Raw genomic sequence first — 22960 nt, forward strand, 5'->3', positions numbered from 1 at the left:
TGCAGGCCTTTGGGCAATTTTAAACCACCACCACCCCATACTCATGGGATAGGTTTTGATAGTGGTTGAGGTGTTTGGACTGCGATCTGGGATATTGGGGTTGAAATCTCCCCAACAGCCATGGGCTGCAGGCTCAGAACTAATTATGGGAGAGGAGGCTGCACAAGCCTTTCGAGTCTCAACAGGCCCTATTTACCCCCCTTTGGTTGCCAAGGCTGGGTGTGAGTTCAGCCTAGGTAGGGGGCGCAAGACAGTGAAGGATGTGGGTGAGGCCTTGGCAGCCTCTCTTGGCCGTTGTGAAGGGTTCTTTGGTTAGGCTTGCGGCCTTTGCTTGACTTGGGCCTATATTAGGTTCAAGGTACTTCATTCTATTAATTTTATTACAGGGTGGTTGCTTGGGGGGGTGGAGCTCTTTGGTTAGGCTTCTGACTTCCTGCTAGGCCCAGGAATATAGTAGGTTGAGGTAGTTAATTCTATTATTATATTACATGTGGCCTTTGAGGGGCCAGGTGAGCCTTTGGGCCTTTCATATTTGGATACTAATGGTGTGCACAGATGACAGGGTTTGCTGGGAAATGTCTAAATCACAACCACTACTTAGGTGACAGTGATCCTTTTCCAAGTGTCAGTTACACATTCCTTGTTAACTCTGAGAAGTTGCATTTATTTGAATTTGGTCTCATATCAAAAACAAGGCATATGGCATTTGTTATATTTACAGAAGGACATGCAAAGTTCTGCAGGGAATTGCAGGTCTTGCAGATGATAGTGTGGCTCAATGGGTGGATAGCAATAAAGAGGAAAGACAGATCACTTATCAGGATCTTATCCTCATTTCCAAGATCTTGGACTTGACTGAAACAAGGGCTGCCTTGATGCAAGCTTAGACTCTGTTTTTGACACAGAGGCTGCATTTTAAGATCCAGGCAGACTCTTCACCCTTTCCTGATGACTTCACAACAATAACAAAACCTTTCTTTGTTGGGATTTTTGATAACAATTACCTGAAGTCTCTGCTTTAAGGGAACTGGGTTCGCTGCAATGAACTAGTAGTTGGTAAAGTGTACTTACTCATAAATGATTTCCTTCCCTTTTGCAGAAGGATATATGCAACAGTGAGATAGGAGACAAGAGCCCTTCAAAGGGGTAAGTAGAAGCCCCCAGCATAAGCTGCTCAAGGACATGTGTCCCTCCCCGGTTAGACTCAAGGTACTACGAACTTTGCTTGCTGGCTACCCGGTTTAAGGGAAGGTTTGTCTGTTATGGTGTTTTCCTTTTGGTTTCCTAGTCCCATACTCCAACTCCCGACTGGCCTTCGTGGCCTCCAACTCCGGGCTGGCCTTCATGGCCTACAATCTTTGATCTGTTTTCGTTATGGCAGTAATTTGCCAGGGACAGAGTGTAAAGATGCAAATTACACCTGATTCACCACCAGTCTTATTGAAGGGGTTTGGCTGTAAGGGGTTCATACCTGATAGTCTAGGTACCATGCGCTACACTTCATTTAATATGGTGCGCGCATGTGGCAGAGGTGCCTTATGCATTTATGCGGCAGAACATTGCCTATGGACTGCTATATTTCTTACACGGAGTGCTTCAGATTCTTCTGGGAAGGAGCAATCAGGAGACATGTGGGCCCAGAAGTAGTGGGGCACTATCTGTGTGATTGGCTGTTCATGGGTATGGCAGATTTTGGGATGCATGTTAGCACCTGAGGTCACAGCTTATAGTATGGCTATGTACCTGGGGATTCCCTTGACAGCTGGGAGTAGGGATGATCTACCCCAGTCGGAGATGGCCATAAGCCTATCCATTGCCCTAGTGTGATCACCAGCTCTCGGAATGCTGAAAGGGCTGTAGGGGCTGTGCAAACATGACCTATTCTTGTGAACTGCGCGCTGGACTTCCCGTTGATTCTATTTCCCCCAGCACGCTCGCCAGCTACCACAGAGCAGGTAGGGCAATTCAGGAATTCTGGGCCGGCAAGGGCTATGTGCCAGAATGGCCTTTTCCGTTGTGTCACCCGCTGAAATTCTTGGGTTACACTCTCTCTCTCTCTCTCTCTCTCTCTCTGTTTAGGCACATTTCAGGGCAAAGCGTCTGGTTTATCCCTAGCAAAAGATCCCCTTCCTCTCAAGGAGGTGTGTTTAATGGGACGCATGGGTGGCAGGTTCACACACTCAGGTTCCCAACAGACATGTGTGTTAACAATAATGATGAAGGAAGAAAGCATAAAATAAGCAGGCCTCAGTGAAGTCAGTGAGGGCTGAGAGGTCCATTTGGTTTCAGGGGATTTTATGAGGTGCCAAAGTATCCAGTCCACAAGTCCCACACATTGATGGTTGTGCGGACAACACTTTGTAACACTATGACGAATTCCCTATGAGACTGGACTAATTCACAAATAATATAGTGTTGCTCAGCTGACGGTAAAGCTTTCTGTCAGAAGAATAGGAAAGAGGGCAATTTTCAGTTATTTCTCTCTTGCGCTTGCAGTGCCCCCATCGCTAAATCTGCTCTGGAACATCCCCCAATTCTGTGGAGTGGATGTGTGTGTGTGTGTGTGGGAGGGTTCCAGTGTAATAAACTGAAAATGGCTTCCTTCCCTGTTCTGCTGATGGAAGCCTTACCATCAGCTGAGTGACACCCAAGATCTCACAGTTCGAACTCAAGAGTTATAAGAGCAGGGGAATTTCTACTGCACATCTGTGAATGACACAGACCTGAATTTATGTGTGAGAGTGTGGAAAGTGCTTTTTAAAATATAAAGCAGTGAAAATGCTGGTTGAAAAGAACGTGTCATAACAGAACCTATGTTTGCCATATAATAAACTTGTACTTATTGATAATTAAGACAGCCCAGCATTTTTACATTATTCTCTCCCTCAAAAATTGTAAAAAGGTCCATAACATATTGGGCTGGTTTGAGTGATGGTTCAGGGGCCCGTCTAGGCCTCTGTATGGAGCTAGGACACTAGCCCCACCACTGTTCATAAAGGGACAGAGTGCTCAAATGAGGTCTCTGTATGTGTAATCCTATCCTCAAAGGCCCAAATCATGAGGTTGATTCCCCAGATAAAATCCAGGAAACTATTGTGAGCTTTTGGCTTATGAATGTAGGATTTTATGCATGTAGTCCCATTTGTGTGTGTCCTGGCCACAAGGCGGGGTCACTGGCATACCCATTCCACCTGTACAGCTGGATCAGACCCTTGATATATTTATATCACCAGCCCCAGGTGTGTTCAATGTAGTTTCTACATCTTGCTCAAACATTCATAATATAGAACTGAATAAAAATGTTAATTATCGAATGCAAAGTATTTTCTAGTATCTCTGTGCATTTGGATAACAGTGAATCCACTTCCAAACTGAAGCATGATGTCAACAACTCTGAGTTAGATCAGGGCCCCACAAAGCCTTGTGTTGTTTTGTTGTTTCTGTAATTCTCTGTCCCTTATAGCTCTATGGTGTCCTAGATCTATATGTTTCTCTTGGTCCATGGGCCTTGCAAGAAACCTGGCTGTCCTAAATGTTGCCAGTGGAACACTGAATGGTTCTGAATAGCTTTTGTTAAAGCACAGCAGCAGAGAATTAAAAAAAAAATTAAAAGCAGAGCCAGTGCCAGGCATGACTGGCTCTTGGGCACCAGCCTGCCCCAGGCCCACGGCGCCTACCCTCATGTGCCACCTACCTCTACCACTGCAGTGAATGCTGAACGTGCTGTGCGTGCTTGCCTACCATCAACAAAGATGGTGGCAGGGCCCCTTAGGGAAGCCTAGGCTGCCATCTTGGTTTATGGTAGGCACGCACACACAGTGCGGCCAGAATTCACCACAATGGGAGAGGTAGGTGGAGCATTACACAGTTGCAGGGGGGTGCCTGGGAGATCCCTCTCTGGGATCAGCGGCAGGGTCGTGAGACAACGCTGCCGTGGATTGCGGAATGGGAGTGGTACCCACCCACCCTAAAGACGGGACCTTTTGGTACCTCTTAATTATTCTAAGGTATGAAAGAGCAGGATACAAGTTCCTGTTCCTTCCCTTCCCCCCCCAAAAGCCCCTGGACCTATTTTGCATTTGGCAGGCGTAATCCACTGTGGTGTGTGTGTTCCTATGTAAATTTAATCCACTTTAGCCCAAAGAGTAAAAAGTTACAGTTGTCTTTATAATCCCCATTATAGTGAATTGGGTACATCAAACTTCATTATCAAGTGGTTTGGAACCCAAATTACAGATTGGTGGAGAAAGCACAGAGTGACTCAGAAACAGATCAGCTTTTTTTAATGCACAGCTATAGATATAAGGTTATTCTTGGTGTCTGTGCACACTCACATCATACTTTAGAAAGAATGATGTGCATGCCATTTAAAAAATTGACAAAATCTATTTTTATTCTGTTAGTATATTTTATTATATATAGTCACATCTTTGCCATTACTCCTTCTGGATTGTGTGGGATCTGGGCATGAAGTAAGCCAGCTCTTCTTGTTTTTTTCTTTTCTGTTATCAGTATCTGCTTACAACTTTCCACTCCCACTAGAGCTTGCTTTAATATCTCATTGGTGGCTTGGGCAGACTCTAGTTCCGAATAACTAAGCCTTTTTAAAATCCCCTTGAAATTTCAGTTTTCATGCATCACTGGATACCTGTATTATAATGGCATTACTGTAGTTCAGATGAATCAAGTCAAAAGATCCACTTGTAAGTATCTTTATAGTGTAGGTCACCAACAGTCTCTTCAATAACTTGTCCACAAGAAAGACATATTATACCATGCATTTAAAAATGTTTCAGTAAATTATAAGCTTCAAGGCTGGTTGTAAGCTGAAACTGTATGCACTAATGCACTGTAGCATTCAGTATGCATAAGAAATGTGAAGTTCAGTGGTTTGAATATGGGAGCCAACTTCTGTATTGTACCTTCATGCATTAAAAATATTTGATCCTTTTGTGATGCTCTTTCTTACCATATTTTGTGTTTTTTAGCATTACTTCAAAAAGGGTTTATGGGCCACATAGTAAACAACATCGTGCTTATGCTTATTTAGATGATCCCCTTCCCACCAACTGACTTGAGCTTTCGCCCTCTTTCAGAAGTCCCATAAAGACCCTGTTAACAGGAATATGTGGATAATTACAGGTGGCAGAAATTAAGTCAGTACGCAAATTATCATGGGAAAGGTAGGGCACCCTTAATGAAATCTATGAGCCCCAGAAAGGCTGGATTGAATGGGCCTCTGGCTGTTGGCTCTATGTAGCACCACTGCTGATAAATCCCCAGTGATTTCCAGTCCAGTTAGCACCAACTGAGTCTGCTTGCCTTCATAGGAAGTGCCCCTAGGTAAAGCCATGGGAGTGTGTAGGCCTGATTAGTGGTGGTGCCATCATGTAGCTTTTGTCAATTAGCAGCTCAATAGTCCTGATTGGTGATTTTGCTGCCGGAGGGACACAATGTGGAGGAGGACAAGGAGGTGGGCCCTACTAGAATGTATGGGTTGTAGCTGCTACTCAAGCATGCTGGGAACTAATGTGAGGCATGAGTCCTACCCCAGACCAGAGCTTGGAAGTAACTAGTTACAAGTAACGAATTACTTGTAACTCATTACTTTTTTGAGTAACGAGTGGATAATTCCTTTACATTTTGATTGTAATAGAACTAGGAGTAATTTTACTACTTTTGTGGAGTAATTGTAATGTTTCCAGAATTACTTTTGGGCATTACTTGAGGGGGAGCAGGGGAAGTCTTCTGCTCCTCTGATTTGTGGATGAAAATCATGTGCCTCAAACTGGGCTTCTGTGCAGCGTCACTCTTTCCTCATGCTCTGTGGATGGGTAGGAGGCGATGAGGGAGGAGGCGGAGAGTGAGACGGGGTGGAGTGGAGAAAACAATTATTTGAAAAAACAGATTGTGGTGGTGAAGAATGGAGTGGAGGGAAAAAGGAGCCGGAGGTCAAGAACATGGATAAAGGAGGAGAAGGAGGCAACAGCAGAATGGAGATAAAGAACTGTGAAAGTGAAAGATGACTCGCGTGCGTGCGTGCGTGCGTGCCTCTCTCTCTCTCTCTGATGCATAGACCACCATTGTTATCTTATGAATAAAAATAATTATTCTACTACCTCTTTATTATTGTTTGTTTTTAATGATGTTTTAGGGTACTTAGATGTGCAGCAGCCAAGGCCAGCACCTTGTAGGCGTGTTTCTTTTTAGGTAACTGAAATGTAATTGTAGTGATTACTTTGGAGGAAAAGCAAAGTAATCAGTTACTTTCAGAGCAATTGTAATTGTAACGGTAATTCACTACTTTTTTGGGCCATGTAACTGTAACTGTAATTTATTACTTTTTAAAAGTAATCTTCCAAGCTCTGCCCCAGACTCCCTCCAATCTTAGCTAAACCATGTTTCTCCATAGCCCTTTAAAGGCTAAAAGAGTGATCACAAAAGGTGAGGAGGCTGAACCACAGATTTAGTTGGATTTACCAGTTGTATTAACCAGACATGGGAGATGAATATGTGGCCCCTGCCATTTCAGGTTTATGACTGCTAAAAAGAAAGCAATTGCAATCAGACAAATGGTAAGGATCACATATCCCTGGAGACACAGGTTCAAAAATTGTAGACTTCATGTCTAAGCAAACACCACCTGCCAGTAATCAATCATGATGGAACTACTAAACAAACTGGGCCAATGTGTTTGGGAGGTGGACGAGTAGTATGGTCCCTTCAGACACATACTTTACCTTTACAAAACATAATACAGCACAGAACTACAGAGCTGGACTCATGTAACACTTGCTTCTTAGATTAACCTATGACATCAAAACAATCACAAAAGGGTTTTTAATCATTTTGTTTTGCTTTGTGGTGAATATTTCTTTTGAATGGGCTTGTCTGAGATCAAATGTGAGCATTTGGAAATGCTTCTGTAGCGATGGTTACTACCTACTGTAGGCGTTTTCAGGCATTTGCCTGAACGCTGTGCCTGTGGATTGGAGGCAGGGGTGCACACACAAGCTCCATCACAATGTCCCTCTGTGCATTGTGCTGCACACTCAGTCCCCACCTTTTCTGTGCTAAGTAGGGAAAGGTCTGCAGGGCCCTTTAACTCATGTTCGTCTGAATGCAAGTAAACACCTCGCACAATCTTTGCTTTACCGAGATCCCTGATCACATGAAGGGCGCTACACATATTCAAACAAATGTGAATAGGTTGCCTGCAGACCTTCCCTGAACAACATGAGGAAGATTGAGGCCTGGGGAAGGGCACACTTGTGAAGACATTGGAGGCAGGACTTGCTTGCATGCCTCTATTTCCATCGATACTTTGAGCATTTGCATGTTCAGGCAAATGTCTGAACGTACCTTGTATAGCAGACAGCATTACCAAAGAGCATGTGAAGACTAGACTCTAAGTAAGGCATGAGGTCACTCTGTGAAACCAGCCATGTAAACCCGACATTAGTCTGTCCTTATAATATCCTTAAGCATTCATAAAAGCAAAGGAATATGGAATTAAAGGTTCTAATATCCTGTTCCAAACTGCCAAATACTTCCAGCTAAGTCTACTGTTCTATTTCTCCATGCTCATTCTTCCAGTTTGTATAATAGTGTAACATAAAATAGGGCTAGCATTTATCGGGCACCATTATATCCAAATTCAAACATAACATCGTTTATTCTGCATGCATCAAATGTGTGCCAGGCAAGCCTCTCTGATTAAAGTGTCCTTAAAGAGGGGACCAACAAGGCTTCCTTGGGCTTCTCCATGGCCGTGGCTCACTTGGGAGCTATAAAGGTTTGACAGAAATATAGATGGCAGGAATGAGAACTGGCATAAAACTCAACTTTTTTTTAACAGAGTGACTCAGTAGTTTCTACTGCAGTCCTAGCCTTAAACTGCTCTAATAGCCCCCAAGTACCTTAGGTCACATCCACAAATTACCATTTCCTTAGTGCTATTGACTAGTGTCCCACATCACTCAGGGAATGACTCTGCAGTATAAACCTTTATTACTACAGGAGCCATGAGAACTCCCTGCCCCCTTGTGCCCATTATAATCTCAGATAGTAATAAGGGTTCATTACAATTCCAACACAAAGAGCAGAGTTTCTTTTGGGCACCTGAGTAAGCCAATGAGTTCAATATATGAGCATACTAGCAGGTGTTAAAGCCTCAGTACTCCTGTTTCCCTAGGATTTGTTCACATCAGTTTATATATTATATGTAAATAGTTACATTTAGTATGTAAAGTCCTTTATGATTAGAGATGGATGGATAGTCTATTTCTGGTATGTGTCAATTTTGCAAGTGTTCATTCATAACTCAGTTTGTTCGTTTGCATCAATCTGTGATTTGCTTTTAAAAAATCAATAAGAAAATTTGCTTTTAGTAACATTTAAATAGGATTATTATTATTTATATTTGTTGATCACTTTTCTTACCAAGGTGACCCAAAGTGTCTTACATTAACTAATTAAAAACAACAGTATCAATAAAACCTAAAACTATTTCTGACAATTAAAAACCAGTTAAAATGAATAACATTAATACAAATAATTACAAATGAAGGGCACGTATACAGGTCCTGCCACCCTAGAAGAGATTATCAATATCTAAGACCCCAAGCATCAGGGATGAAAGGCCTGGATAAAAAGGAAGGTCTTTGCCTGGTGCCTAAAAATGAATAAAGATGGTGTCAGGCATGCCTCCGTGGGGAGAGCATTCCACAGCCCCCCTGGGGGAGAAGCACCACTGAAAAGGCCATTTCTCATGTTGCCACCCTTCAAACCTCCCATGGAGGGTGCACACAAGAAGAGCCTCCGATGACGACTGAAGGGTCCGGGTTGGTTCATATGGAAAGAGGAGGTCATTAAGGTACTGGGGTTCTGAGCTGCATAAGGCTTTATAGGTCAAAAACCAGCACTTTGATCTGAGCCTGCAAACTAATTGGTTGCCAGTGTAGTTGTGTCAAAATTGGTGTACATGTTCAGAGCAATTTATCCCGGTCAACAATCTGGCTGCTGAATTATGCACCAGCTGCAGTTTCTGAACCGTCTTCAAAGGCAGCCCCACATATATAACACTGCAGTTATACAGGTTACCAGAGCATAGACAACAGAAGTTAGGCTCCCCCTGTCCAGATAGGGGTGCAGGTGGGTCACCAGCTCAAGCTTATGTAAGGCATTATGAACCACCGAGGCTACTTGAGCTTCAAGCAACAGCAAGCTACAAACCTGCTCCTTCAGAGGGAGTGTAACCCTCCCTCCAGAGCAGGCCACATCCAGTCTAGGGAACCACCCACTTACAGTGCCCTAGTCTTATCTGGATTCAGTTTATTGGCTCTCATTCGGTTCATTATCGAGGCAAGACATCAATCTAGCACATCCACTGCCACACCTGCAGATGTAAAGGAGTACAGCTGTGTGTCATCGGCATACTGATGACAAGCACTCCAAAACTCCAGATGAGCCCACTGAGCAGTTTCATGTAGATGTTAAATAGCATGGGGGATAAGATCAAATCCTGCGGAACCCTACACTGAAGGTTCCACTGGGCTGAGCAACATTTCCCAAGCATCATCCTATGAAAATGATCATCCAAATAGGACTGGAACCACTGCAGAGCAGTACTGCCCACCCCCAACTTGGACAGCCACTCCGGGAGATTACCATGGTCAATGGTATCAAAAGGCACTGAGAGATCAAGGTGAATTAACAGGGATACTCTCCCCATCTCTCTCCTGACATAGGTCATCATACAGGGTGACTAAGGCAGTTTACTTGCCGAAATCGAGCCAAAACCCCAACTGCAATGGAAGCATTCTTTTATCTTGAAGTATGTGTTCCTACTACTCATTTTACCTTAAAATATTCATTTCGAAAATGTATTTTTCTATGTTTCTTGAGCCAATAACTTGCAAAAATCAGAAAAATGTGAAGGATAAATACATTCTGCTCTGTATATTAGTCTGGCTAGTGCAAATTAGGTTAGTTTGTTTAAAACTGTGGATTGAACAAAATTCTCCTCCATCCCTATTATACTGACCACTAATTTAGATGGTTTTAAAAGGGGATTAGAAATATTCACAGAGGATAAGGCTATCAATGGCTGCTAGACAACCCTATGTTGTCTCCAAATCAGAAGCAGCATGTCTCTGAATACCATTTGCCGTGGAACAACAGTGGGAGAGTACTCTAGTGCTGATGTCTTGCTTGTGGACATCAGACAGGCATCTGGTTGTTCACAGTGAAAACAGGATGCTGGACCAGATAAGTCTGATTCAGCAGTGCACAAGGGGTGTTCTTATGTTTACCTCATTCATCCTTGAATGAAATGGAGAGGTGAATCATAATTATTGTTCCCATTTTAAAAATAGAAGTATATGAGGATGTCTTTCTTTGCTAGTGAAGTCACCAGTGAATCAGGTCTTGAACCCAGGCCTTCCCTGGTCAGGGCTCAATACTCTGCCTCAGGTGTGGGGAACCACTCTTCAATCTCTGAGGTATTCCTTCGTAGGGAACCTTCCAGGGGCCAGGGGTATAATGGCCAAGGGCAAAAAAATATCAGGGCAATGGATGTGATTCTTACTCTTGTAGGCTACATTCCATCATGGAAGTCAGAGATTTCCTCACATGCAGCTCTCCGTCATCAATCCAGGTAAGCAAGAGGGATAATCAAGGACACATTCCAGCCGGGGAAAAGCACTTGAGGAGAGTACAGAGCAGGGCTGGTGTGGCCTGGAGAGAGAGGGGTATATGCCTGGGGACCACCCCCAGGTCTGGAGAGAGAGGCCTATAGAAGTATATTCAGCCCAAGGGCCTGAGGTTCCCTACCACATGCTCTATGTAATAGATCACACAGGAGCAAATGGGTGCCAACAGACTAGAATGAATTTGTCCTACCTCTAAAAAAGAAGATACTTCATCTATGCAACAATCAGTGTACCCGCTGTTAAAGAGGAGGGAAAAGAGACAATGTAAAGTTAACAAAGACAAATCGCATGTAGGCTAGCACAGAAATTTGTCATCCAGCCGTTTTTTCCTCTGCTCCAGTTTTTCTATTGGCATTGCATTAATTAGAAATTTAGGTAAATGACATAAGTGCCCTAATTTTTTATTTCTGCCAAGAGAACAATTAGGCCATTAGAAGTAACAAATGGTCTGGATTCATGTTGCCTGTTGAAAATTTCAAGCTGCATTATTTCTACAAGAAAAAACAAAACAAATAATAGTTGTTTTGGCCAATTTCTACCATAAGTGATGTCAGCTTTAGCAGATGCAGCATACCGCTGGCTTCTTTTTTTCTGTTGTCATGCCTCATTAAAGTATGCTGACTCTTGTGGATTCACATTTCCTTTAGGTAAATAGTTATTTACATGAACTGCGACATTTTTCTTTGGTGACAATTTCTAATTGTTCAGGCAACCAAGGGTGATGTATTAACCAGTCCAAATAAAGCCTCACCTGCAAAACAAATTGCTTTAAATTAACTATCCTTTTCACAAGGAAGGCGAAATTTCAAAATGGACAAATTAGGCCTTTCTTAACCACATATGGTAAGTGTTTTAAGCATTTCCCCACTGGTACTTACTCCAGAGAACAGCTCTTCATGATGGAGTGGAAGACTTTTTGCTCATTTGGGGGTCTTTTCATTGCCAGCCTTTGCCAGTATTGTACTGAGAGAGGCTAAATCTCTGGCTAGGCACTGAGCTCATTATTCAGTAGCTGCAGACTCTCCATCTTTCATTTAACTCCTTCACTGCAATCAATCCCAAATGAAAAGTTCAAGAAAAATATCACCAGGTTTGGTATGAACCTCATCGCTTCCTGGGTTAGAGCCCCCATTTCTGCCCACAGGACATGGTACTAAAACTGCTCCAATATGGCTCTGCTGAATAACCTCTCCATGCATTTAATATGTGATAGGTGGGGCAGTGTGAACAAAAGCACTAGCTCTGCCCCCTCTGTCATTGTTTCTGTCACCTTCTAACTCATGGAAGGTGGCAGTCTGAATCAGGAAGTGTTTTGCATCCACGAAGGCTTCCTGTACATTTTAGAATCCTGCATAACCAGGATTCTAAAATGCAAGGAGAGCCTCCAAAGATACAAAAGGCTCCCACATCAGACTTTTGCCCTCCATGTGTTGGAAGGCGACTCAAACTTGCTTGTCCCTTTCCCCCCACGTGTTTACATTTCCCTTTTTGTAATGACTGAAGAGGACTGATGGCACAAATGTATAAGATGAAGGGAAAACTTGTGCATATGTGTGTGGTTTTTGGAAAGGACCATAGCTCAGTGGTAGAGTACCTAATTTGTACGAAGAAGGTCCCAGGTTCAGTCTCAAATTATCTCTAGATAGGATGAGAAAAGATCCCTGCCTGAAACCCTGGAGAGCTGTGTCCAGTCAGTGTGGACAACAACACTGAGCTATGGTTTGATGGTGTAAGGCAGCTTCCTATGTTTCCTATGTCTGTTCCAAGATTGCAAAGTCTTGCATGTGTGTGGAGAAAAAAGGCAGCACCAAAACAGATGAGCAAAAGAAGAGGTGAAGCCCCAAAGAGGTTCAGGGATATTTCAAAACTTTAATCAGATGTATCAAATGTCCAACAGGTCTTGGATAAACCTTTTTCAGGGGCAAAAATATGACTTCTTAGTGTAATTCAGTGGGCACTATGTTCCAAGATAGCAGTTCCAAGAAAGTGTGGCTGCATGTACGACATAATGATGGGGAACCAAGATGATCCTGTGCATACAAGCAGGGCTTCCCATTGACAATGAATCCCATGTTCTTATGGAGCTCCATTTGTCATAGCTGGCAACCAAAGGCTCATATGTGCACAAAACTAGAAAACCATTGTTCTCATTATGTTGCAAACAATTCACTGGTGGTATCCCAGGTATTTAAGATTTAAAATTAGGCTGAAGTCGAATGGCTGAAAAATATTTAATGGTCAGTGGAAATCTGTACAAATTGGGGAAATCCTCTGTAATGGACATTGTGATAATGCTTCTATTGAAGAAAAAAGATATCAGGGTCACTGTGAGTGCTTACTTCACTATGTCAGCCAAATGTGGTACAGCCACCCCAAAGTCTTGCAAAATGCTAAGGATTGTGAGGAACAGGATGGAAAATATGCATATACACATGAACAGAAATCAATGTACATCTTTCCTCATTTTATCTTCTATGCATAAGGTAGGGGGGAAATGTAACATGTGTTCTATTTCCCTTTCCCGCCCAGTTTCTCTATTCATTTATTCTGTTTTTATGGCTTTCCAATCCCTTTTTTGGTCAACTGTAGCATTCTTTTACCCGCACACTTAATGCAATATGTTAGTACATTGGAACAAATTAGGCTATGTAGTATAATTGGAATATTCCTTTGGAATGACTTGTGCTTCAACAGACTCAGATGTGGTGCAGCTATTCTACAAGCATCAAATTAGATTAGACTTACTTTTTTCTTTTCTTCTTTTTTTGCTGTTTGTAAGGGAACAATTTAATTAGCACTTCTTTGGTGCTAATATTTACAGTACAAGACTAATGCAAATAGGGTGATCAGTAAAATGGGTGTAGCTTTTAACACATGCTCTTACTTTGTGTTTAATTACGTTGATTAGTTTTAAACCCCCAGTTTGGCATCACCTTGCCTGCCTTAATGTGTTGTGCTTGAAGCCATGCGGAGAACTGACCTCAGTATAATAGTGGCAAATCTCATTTGGTTACCTTTAGCTAATTAAAATATACACAGTACCATTGTGCCATTATTCATATTCTCTGTTTTCATCCTCCACCCCCAGATTATGCTGTAAACCAAACTTTATTGTAAGGGTGATGCCTGTCATTGCCTGGTGAGTCTCATGCAATTCCTGTAATTAGGAGAGGTGTCTATTTCATTGCTCAGTTATATAATGACTGCTCTGATAATCAGTGTAAAATATTGTGACTGTTTAAGTCCTTATTTGGTGTTAACTTTATTATGCCACCACCATAATATGTATATGGAAGAGGTGGGAGAGAGGAAAGGGAAAAACAAAACAAAACAATGGCACATTCTCATTTACACAAATCATCCGAGGCTGTCAAATATGATAATCAGAGATGGGATAAATGAGGGAGGTGTTATTTACATAGACTTACACTGCCCCTAGACTACAGAGTGGAGAAGACATAAAGTACATTTGGATAATTGAAATTCATAATGGCAATTCTACTATGATGTTTCCCAAACTTCTGATACTTGATTAACACTTTTCCCCCAAGCTGAAACATTTTTTTTCACCCCAAAATGGTTGATTCAATAACATTGAACTATATACAGTATTTCAACCCTTTGTTAGAACTAGGGCTTGTGGTCCAGAATAAACTTGAAAGGGCTTATCAAGTTGCCTTGTGAGCCATATTTACTGTGATGCAGTAGACTGGGGAGGAGGAGCAGATGAGGATCCTACTCTAAGTTTGGCATTGCAACCAAAAGTGCCCTTAAGCTAATGGTTAGCCTGGGATGAGCAGGAAGGTTGTTGTTGTTGGGGCATCCCCCAAAGAACTGAACTAGGTAAAATGATCAAAGACTCACAATACTATGCTCAAGTTCAATATGCATGGATAAGGTAATAGGAACCTGGATGTCCATTTTAACACCATCAAAATGGGGGAGGGTGAAAGACCACTAGAATGGCATAGTTTGGGGATGCTGGCTGAGGCAGACCAGGGCTGTGTTGCCAAATAATAACTTCAAACTCACAGGATATTTGCTGGAGAAGTAAAGTTGATATAAAGGAATCTTACAATGTGTTATAGGACTGCAACGTTGCAAAAGAAGAGAGAGCCATTTAAAATATGGGCATGGGTGGCCATAAAAAAATATGATTTCTACTGCAGCCACTACGCTTGAACTGAGGCAACCCATTTCTGCTATTTCCTATGTTTAGCTCTTTTGAAAATGTACCTTTTCCTAATTTGCACCAGTCAGTCCCAATCAGCTGGGGGTCCTGGGGTACCTTTCTTTTTCTTTGCTTTCAGTGACCCTTACCAATGATGATGGAATGTTGCTGCTCACCCAAATACTTCATAACTTGTCTCAGGCTAGCACTGTGATATTTTATCTGTGACTTTCTTTCCTTCTGAAAATTAAGTGCTAAATGTCCGTTACTAGATCCAATCAGGGCCCATGCATACCATGTCAAAATTCTGGCCTATGCACCAACCTACATTCCTTTCTTCTTTCCTTCTAGCATCAGACCCATGAGCTGCTTCCTTCACTCAGCTGCTCAATCAGCAGGAGAACCATACATCTTAGGAGGATGCCTGGAAGAAGACAAACTCTTCTATATGCTCCTGACTCCTGCAAAGGTCTGTATTAGGCAGCTGCCTAGGGCTGAAATACCCCTGTGTTGACACTTGCCCTGTTGCAAGTGACAGCAAAGAACACCTCCTCTCCATCTTCTCTGTGGCAGCCTTTTAAATATTTGAAGATTGTTATCAAGTACTCCCTTAATCTTCTTTTCTCTAGGCTAAACAGCCTCATGACTGTAATCTTTGGTATAACATCCTTTTTCTAAGCCCTTTATCATGTTTGCCCTTCTCTGACTCCTCTCCAATTTATCTACATGTTGAAGTACGATGATCACGGGACCTGGTGTTCTTCCGGCAGCAGCCTGACTAGAGCGGAGCATGGATGTGCTGTGATTTCCCACATCTTTGACGGGGATGATTCTCTGAATGCTATGCATCTACCCATTCTGAAACTGTCACTTTGCTTGCCTTAGATTGTTATCTACTATAGGTTGCAATCCACAGATTGTTCTGAATCTTTTTAAAGAGTAACCAGTTATTAATTTTCATCTGCACTGATATCTCCAAATTGCAACGGAAATGAAACATTCCAAACTGAATTTTATTAATCTCAGTATGTATTTTTAGAGCTGAGTCAAAATCTTTCAAAACTAGAGAGTGGGTGAAAAGGTGTGCTCTGAAATGGGGCTGTTTTATAGAGGGTCCCTAGCAAAAATTCTCAGACATTTTCTGCCCTTACCTCTTAGTAGCTGGAAGTGGTGGCAATTTTCCCTCCCCACTACAACCCTCACTTTTTAAAGTCAGTTTTGCTCCTGCCAAGTGCACTGGAGCTCTTTGTGGTATCATTTTCTTCCCTCAAAATGCTTCTTGACTGATGCTGCATCATGACATAATGTCACTCCAAAGGGACTTCTGGGCGTATGGGGGGATGACAGCTGATACAGCATCATGATGTGGTAACAGTCTGAGGGGCATTACGGGAGACAAAATGGTGGTGTGAGAAGCTCTGTTCTCTCTGCCAAAAGCAACAGCAAAACCAAACCCAGCGTGGTGGGGAAATACCGCCACTGTCCACAATGGGGTAAAGGTCCAGAAATATCAGAGAACAAAGTCTCTGAAAAAGGGATGAAATACCCTCCCTTTAAAAATAGATGAAATATCCTCTTTAAAAATAGATGAAATAACCAGCTGTCAGTGAGTCCACCAGAATGGGGTACTTTTGCTCAACCTCTTTTATTTATTTCTGTACCTGTCAGGAAGCTGGAGTCTGATGGCTCAGAGGCTTCCTATGACACAGCAGTCAGGAGGCATGCACCTAGAAGGCAAGAACAGCATCCAAATCTGATTTCACACTGAAAATGGCATCACCACTGCATGCAACAGATTTGAATTGGCGTGAGAGGAACAAACATTGGCAAAGAACCAAAGCAGTGGTGCACCTGCTCTTTGGCAGAAGCTCCCAAGCTCAGTCCTTCACACTTCCAGCTACAAAAAAGATCTTGAGTAGCAGAGCTGGCAAAGGACTCTGCTTGAGACCTTAGAGAGCCACTGCCACAGTCGATAATGTTGGTCTGATGTACAGCCAGTTTTAGGAATTCTTTAAATTGACAATTTTGGTTTCTCACTATCGGTCCTCATGAAAATTTAGCACATTTTAGCACAAATTTATCTTAATATACCCATGTTTATATGCAGTTTAGCCTAATATACACATTTGCCCCAATAGATTGTATTTTGCATGTTATTTTCATGATAATATGCATTTTTATGCATGCGTTACCCCAGTATATGTATTTTTGTACACATTACTTGGCTGAAGAATTGCATTGCAAAATTAGGAGAAGTGTGGATTTTGAAAGATGGCTGTGTTTTTGTTCTCATCTTATATCAGAAAGTGCAAATTAGGTAGATTTGCCTTTAAATGTGAACTGAATCAAATTTCTTCCCCATTTCTAGTCTTACTGTGTGGGAAGGGTGGATCATGGGGAAGAACACCAATCCAACCTGTAAAAATTGCATGGTTCTCTCCACATGATGTTACCTTTTCTATGTGGTTCCTGCATTAGTGGAACAATATGCGTTAGAGCCAAAAGTGAACAGTAACCATACCACTCCCACAATTTAAGAATTAGCAATTAAGAATTTGATAGTTTAATCATAATACCTCACTACAGAACAACCCAGTTCCCTATTGGGGGGCACTGTGTTCTCAAATTGTCCAGGGACATGGAAGTACATTTTTATAAGGTGCCAGGCTGTGGGGTCCCATAGAGTCTCTAGCAAACAGTCTTCACCACTTTACCCCCTGGGCACTAGAATTCTGGGTCCTCAGGAGGCAAGGCTTAGGACTTAGGGGAAAGGATGCAACATCCATTGTTTCAAACAAACACAGAAATGTGTCATGGTCAATGCTAATGAAATCTAGAAGTGGGGAAAGGTTGTGGCAGATGGAAAGGAATGCAGACAACTTATGACCACATCCACCTTCAATTCACAGATGCTGTTTAATGCTACTGCCAGGTTCTTTAAATTGCATTCCAGGGATGTATAGGATGCCACAATCTTTAGACCTATGACTCTGCATAGAGCGTCAGCAGATGGTAACTCCTTTTTATGTGGGCATCTGTCCACTAAGAGCTGGAACAAGACCAGCAACTCATTTAGTGCAAGATTCCAAACAGCTACTAGTTATCGTAATGACAACTTTTGGACACTACCAATTTGGGCGTCATTCCAAGGCATGGCCTTAAGGTGAGAGGTTCTACTCTGCATTATCACTTGCCCTGCCATCCCCTATGTTTTATAATTAAAGCTCTTTTGAGGTTTTATTTTGATGGCAATTTGAGCACTTGGTATAACTGTAAGAGATCTATAGAGGGCTTACTTTTAACAACAAATTTATTTTATGTGCCATTCTTTTAAAAATACTTTTAAAATTGACAGAACTCATCATTTTTACTCTTGATTATTTAGGGGACAAAAACCTAATCTATAACCAGGCAGTGGATTCCTTTAAAATGTATTATTGTTATTATTATTATTATTATTATTATTATTAGTAGTAGTAGTAGTAGTAGTAGTACTACTACTACTACTACTACTGCTACTGCTACTACTACTTCTTTCCTAGTGTGACAACTCATGTACAAAGGCTTTATCTCTTCTTTCTACTTGCAATAACATATTATTTGACCATGAATCACTCTAATGGATTGAAACATAAGCATGTGAATTGAAAAATAGATACATTAGTCAAATCAATAAATAAATATGAAAATATATTTCCACTATGAAAAACCATCTTGGCTACTGTGTCCTCCAACTTGGACAGAGAAAGCTGAAATATATAGCTGTAAAATATGGCTTGCCATGTCAACTAGCCACTGCCTGCAGCCTAAAAGGAATTTTGAGCACCGGGTAAGTAGTATTTCATCAACAAAATCATAAAATAAAGACATTAAAATGAAGGAATGATTGAGTGCTGCAGGACGTTTGTAAAATCACCCTTCAGTCTGGGGCTAGAGTAGTTTAGTATTAGGGATTGCATACTTTTCATATAAATTTGCTTACAAATAGCATGCCTTAACAAGCAATATTGCCAGACTGCCCTGGTTGCAAATATTTTCCCCACTGTTGTTGCTATACAAACTCTACTTGTGTATTCTATGACATTACTACCGCAGATATAAATAATACATCTCTAATATTGAACAAGAATGCAATATACACTTCAGTGTAGATCTATTAAATGTTACTTGTTAAGGAGCCCAGGTTGTTCCTTTTTTAACTATTTAGGAGCCTCTCCCATATAATTGACATTAATGTGTCTTCTGGACACATATGAGCCAATATTTCAGTCTGTTATGTTGGCACAAATAAATCTGGATTTTTAAAAAAGTTTTGCTCTCAGTCATGCTTTATTGTACCTAGAGCAAGTGTTCTGAAGGCAGCAATACACTGCACAGCTACTTGGGAGTGAGGCCCATGAGGAGAAAATAGGCATACTCGTGAGTAAACAGGAATAAGATTGGCAGTGAGCCTGTAATGCAAATCTGTATAACTAGTTGGAGAAAGATTTGGATCTTTTTAAAAATAAAATAAAAAATCTTTATATAGAATAGAGAGCCATCGTTTATGTTACTGACGCACAACTCAGACATAGAGGTTACAACTTGAATGTTTTTAATTGTGTATTTAAGATAATGACAAAAATAGATAGCATACAAAAATGTATGTGCATATTATTCTACTCTGACCTATTATGCAAGCATTAATTTGTCAATTTGCATATGACAAGAATGTTTGATCATATTTTACTGTGAGTCGCATTAAATGCTGGTATAAAATAATATCAATCAATGTAGGGTATGTTTTATGTGTTTTCTGGCTATATCATTACTTTTCAAGTGATATTCTGCTTTACATTTTGCAGATGAACTAGACTTTGTATGTAGCTGTCTTCAGTACCCCTGTTGGAGTGTCTTTCATGTGGATTTGAATGATGAGCCTCTTTCAAACTCCCAGCCAGCTGAAAAGGATTGACACTTCAGAGTCACAAAGCAATCCAGAATTCAGACCCAACAAAATTTCTTTTTGACCTGTCATCAACAAATACAAAATATTCACTAAAAATAATAATAAAAAAATCAAGTAGTACTCATGATGGGAATAGAATACTGTGAACATGAGGCAGCACTTACAGGCCTCAAACAGCAGTAGTGGCAGCATGTAGCTTACCACAGATTGACATTTTATGATATAAAAAACAATTGTTATGGATCCCTCCCCCTTTGCTGGATGGGTAGAACTACTGGGTCAGTCCTTTCCAGTAGAATGGAAGGTTCATCTTCTGATGGAAGGAGTCTTCCTCCAATGGAAGGAAGGACCCAGCCTATTTATTTATTTATTTACTTGTTTTCCAATCAACTGAAGTTTTCTAGTAAGTTTTACTACACATTCTGGAAGGGGAGGGACCAACTCAACATGGGATGTCATTTTTGGTGTTCCATTCCTATGTCAGACCATTGGAACCCAAAATCCAGAAAGGTGCCAACTGTTCCCCAAGTCCTGCTGAACATTTGTGATGCTTGCTCAATTGCAATGACAACTGAGATCAGCACATGGACTGATAACCGCCTTCAGCTGAGACAAGTGCACCTATTAGACTTCATAATAACAACTGAAATTTCAAAGTGATACACATCTTTATTGCACTGCTTGCAGTATTCAGACAACTTGGAAGCTGGTTGTTCTGTAGTTCTCATCATGATATACACATTTGTCTATAAATGTAAGAGCCACAGAATTATTTCTGTCATTAAAATGTGTATGTAAATGTGATTAGATCAGGCTTCTTTAGCACATTAAATTGTTTATGTTAGTGATGTCAGGGTCATCCTTCCCTGAAACCTTGTGGTAATTTATTATACACCACGCCTTGGCGTTTACAGAAAAAGAAGCCAGCGGCTCTAGCTGGGTTGCTTGTGTCTGGTTCCTCATTCTCTGAGTGTGAAAACTTTATTGCTCATTATCTACCGGGCTGTGATGAAGTGACAGATGATTTATTGGGAGCCAAAACCTGTGTTTCAGTGATGAACATTTTTATCCTTTTGTGTTGCAGCCTGCCCAATCCCTTGTAACTGCTGAGGCAACAAATGAAGGGAATTGACTGCTGGAGGGCCCTAGGACTATCACTCATAAAAGTCCACATTTCAGATCTCGCTCCATCCCTGTTTGATTCAATTCTCTTTTGTTGCTTAAAAATTCAATTTGTTTAATTGAGCTGTTGGGCAGTAAAATCTGAATTCTATGCATTTTAACCATTCATATTAAATTTCCCTCTGCATAGTACTTGTTATTAATAGGCTTTAAGAGAGGTCACTTTAATTTAAATGTGGCGACCTTACAAGCTTATAAAATGATCTATATGCTTCCCTCCTCAAACTGAAATTAAATTGAATAAATGGAAGATAATGTTACAATAGATATTTCTTCCCAAGGCTTTCAGATCTTCTTAGAACATGGGTTTCTGTTATAAAACAGACGTGAAGTCAATCTACTTGCGTGATCCTCTGCTTTTAATAGTAAAAAATGACTTTGTATTGGTGCCCTACAGTAGTGACATGCAAATTAATAAATTTGCAGTGTCTTTTTGGCATTTAAAGACACATCTACTGTTGCAACTTGTGTGGTACTACGTATGTAGCAAAATGCATATAATAGCTTTTTTTGTTTATTTTAATAGGGGTTATGTGTTACTGACATTTAAACAGCAGAACATCTTTTCCTTCAGGATTAATAAATACCATGCAAGCCTGCATAAGACTTTAAGGTTTACTAAACTTTAATCTGTAAAATTTAATAGCAATATCTACATCATTATGTGTATATAGAATCCTGGTTGGCTTTGCAAACACCTTTAAGCTGTGAATTATGTTACAAGAATGGGTTTGCTGTGTATCATTATGTCCAGGTAAATGCCAGGATGATGACATAATTGGTAGTTGGGAGTAAAATACAACCCCAGTAAAATGTTACTAAGGTAAATGTAGTCGGATTGTAATTCATTATACACAAACACGACGACTTGTGTTATTTATCATTTTATGAAATGTAGAATACATCGAGCTCTCGGAGCTTCCTTCGTTACTTTATTCCACATGGTAACAATGCATTCGTCACAAGGTGCTCTCATTTATTTTTCTTTCTTTCAAGATTTACCAGTTCTTTACTGTACTACTTTTGGAAATAATTTCAGAACTCCATGCTAGTCTGAGCTAAGATGCCTGAAATACAAAGAGCTAAAAAAAAAAAAAAAACACCCACTAGCCTCATTAAGAATGATATCCTGCCACTTTCAGACACTGACAAATTTATGACTTTGGATTAAAGGTCATATGGGCATTTCAACCATTAAAGCAGTTCCATTTCATAATACCTGCAACCTTAAGGAAATACATTTTTTTTTGCACATAGATGCCTGTTATGTTAGTTTCTGCTAAAGACATACAGTAATAGTTTGGAAGCAACAAAAGCCTATTTTGTACCTGTTCAGCTTGCAAGTGTGCTCGCCTCAGGCTACTGTTTAACTTTTAACCCGCTTGTTCACATAGCGTACATGCATAAAAACTACAATGTACCACATAACGATGCAAGCCGTGCAGGCTTTCGTTCTGTTTGCCATAGGATGAGGTGGTCCGTGTTTTAAAAATTAGCCCAGGAAACAAGGAAATGCAAAATACTTCCCTATGAAATAAATGTATCGGGCTGTTTAATGACATCTGCTACATTTCTTGTAAATTAACAGGGCATTTAGCTATAAGAAATAAGTCACTCCAAAATGATGTCGAAGAAGGAATCCTTTTCTAATCCTTTTGGGGAGGAGGGTACTGCCTTATTTTAAAATATTCTATCACACTTCTCCTATATGTGCCAACCACTTTCCTGTCAGACTTAGGATGGACTACAGTATAACTAGAGGATATTTTTCTCTTACTCCCCATAAAGAGGAACACAACTTCTGATGAATTATTGTACGGTCACAAGAAAATCCCCCTCTCCTGCACTTAAACCCAGCAACATTACACCCCAATTGTGGCAAAAGAAACAGCTGATGTGACAGCTGTACAGCACATGGAAATCTATTGGTCCATTGGTTAATCAGCA

At 40.9% G+C, this 22960-nt stretch overlaps 1 long non-coding RNA gene across 1 annotated transcript in view; it reads left to right on the forward strand.

The window, feature by feature from the left end:
* The window catches only part of LOC133388395 (uncharacterized), a 161927-nt gene extending 140097 nt beyond the window's left edge, over positions 1-21830 (forward strand). Inside the window, exons 2-4 of the long non-coding RNA XR_009763784.1 lie at positions 15235-15352; positions 17793-18046; positions 19728-21830. This is a non-coding gene — a long non-coding RNA (uncharacterized LOC133388395). The remainder of the gene's footprint in view (positions 1-15234; positions 15353-17792; positions 18047-19727) is intronic.
* Positions 21831-22960: the final 1130 nt, after the last annotated feature.

This window comes from Rhineura floridana, chromosome 7 (genome assembly GCF_030035675.1).
Source record: "Rhineura floridana isolate rRhiFlo1 chromosome 7, rRhiFlo1.hap2, whole genome shotgun sequence".
NCBI classification, from domain to species: Eukaryota; Metazoa; Chordata; class Lepidosauria; order Squamata; family Rhineuridae; genus Rhineura; species Rhineura floridana.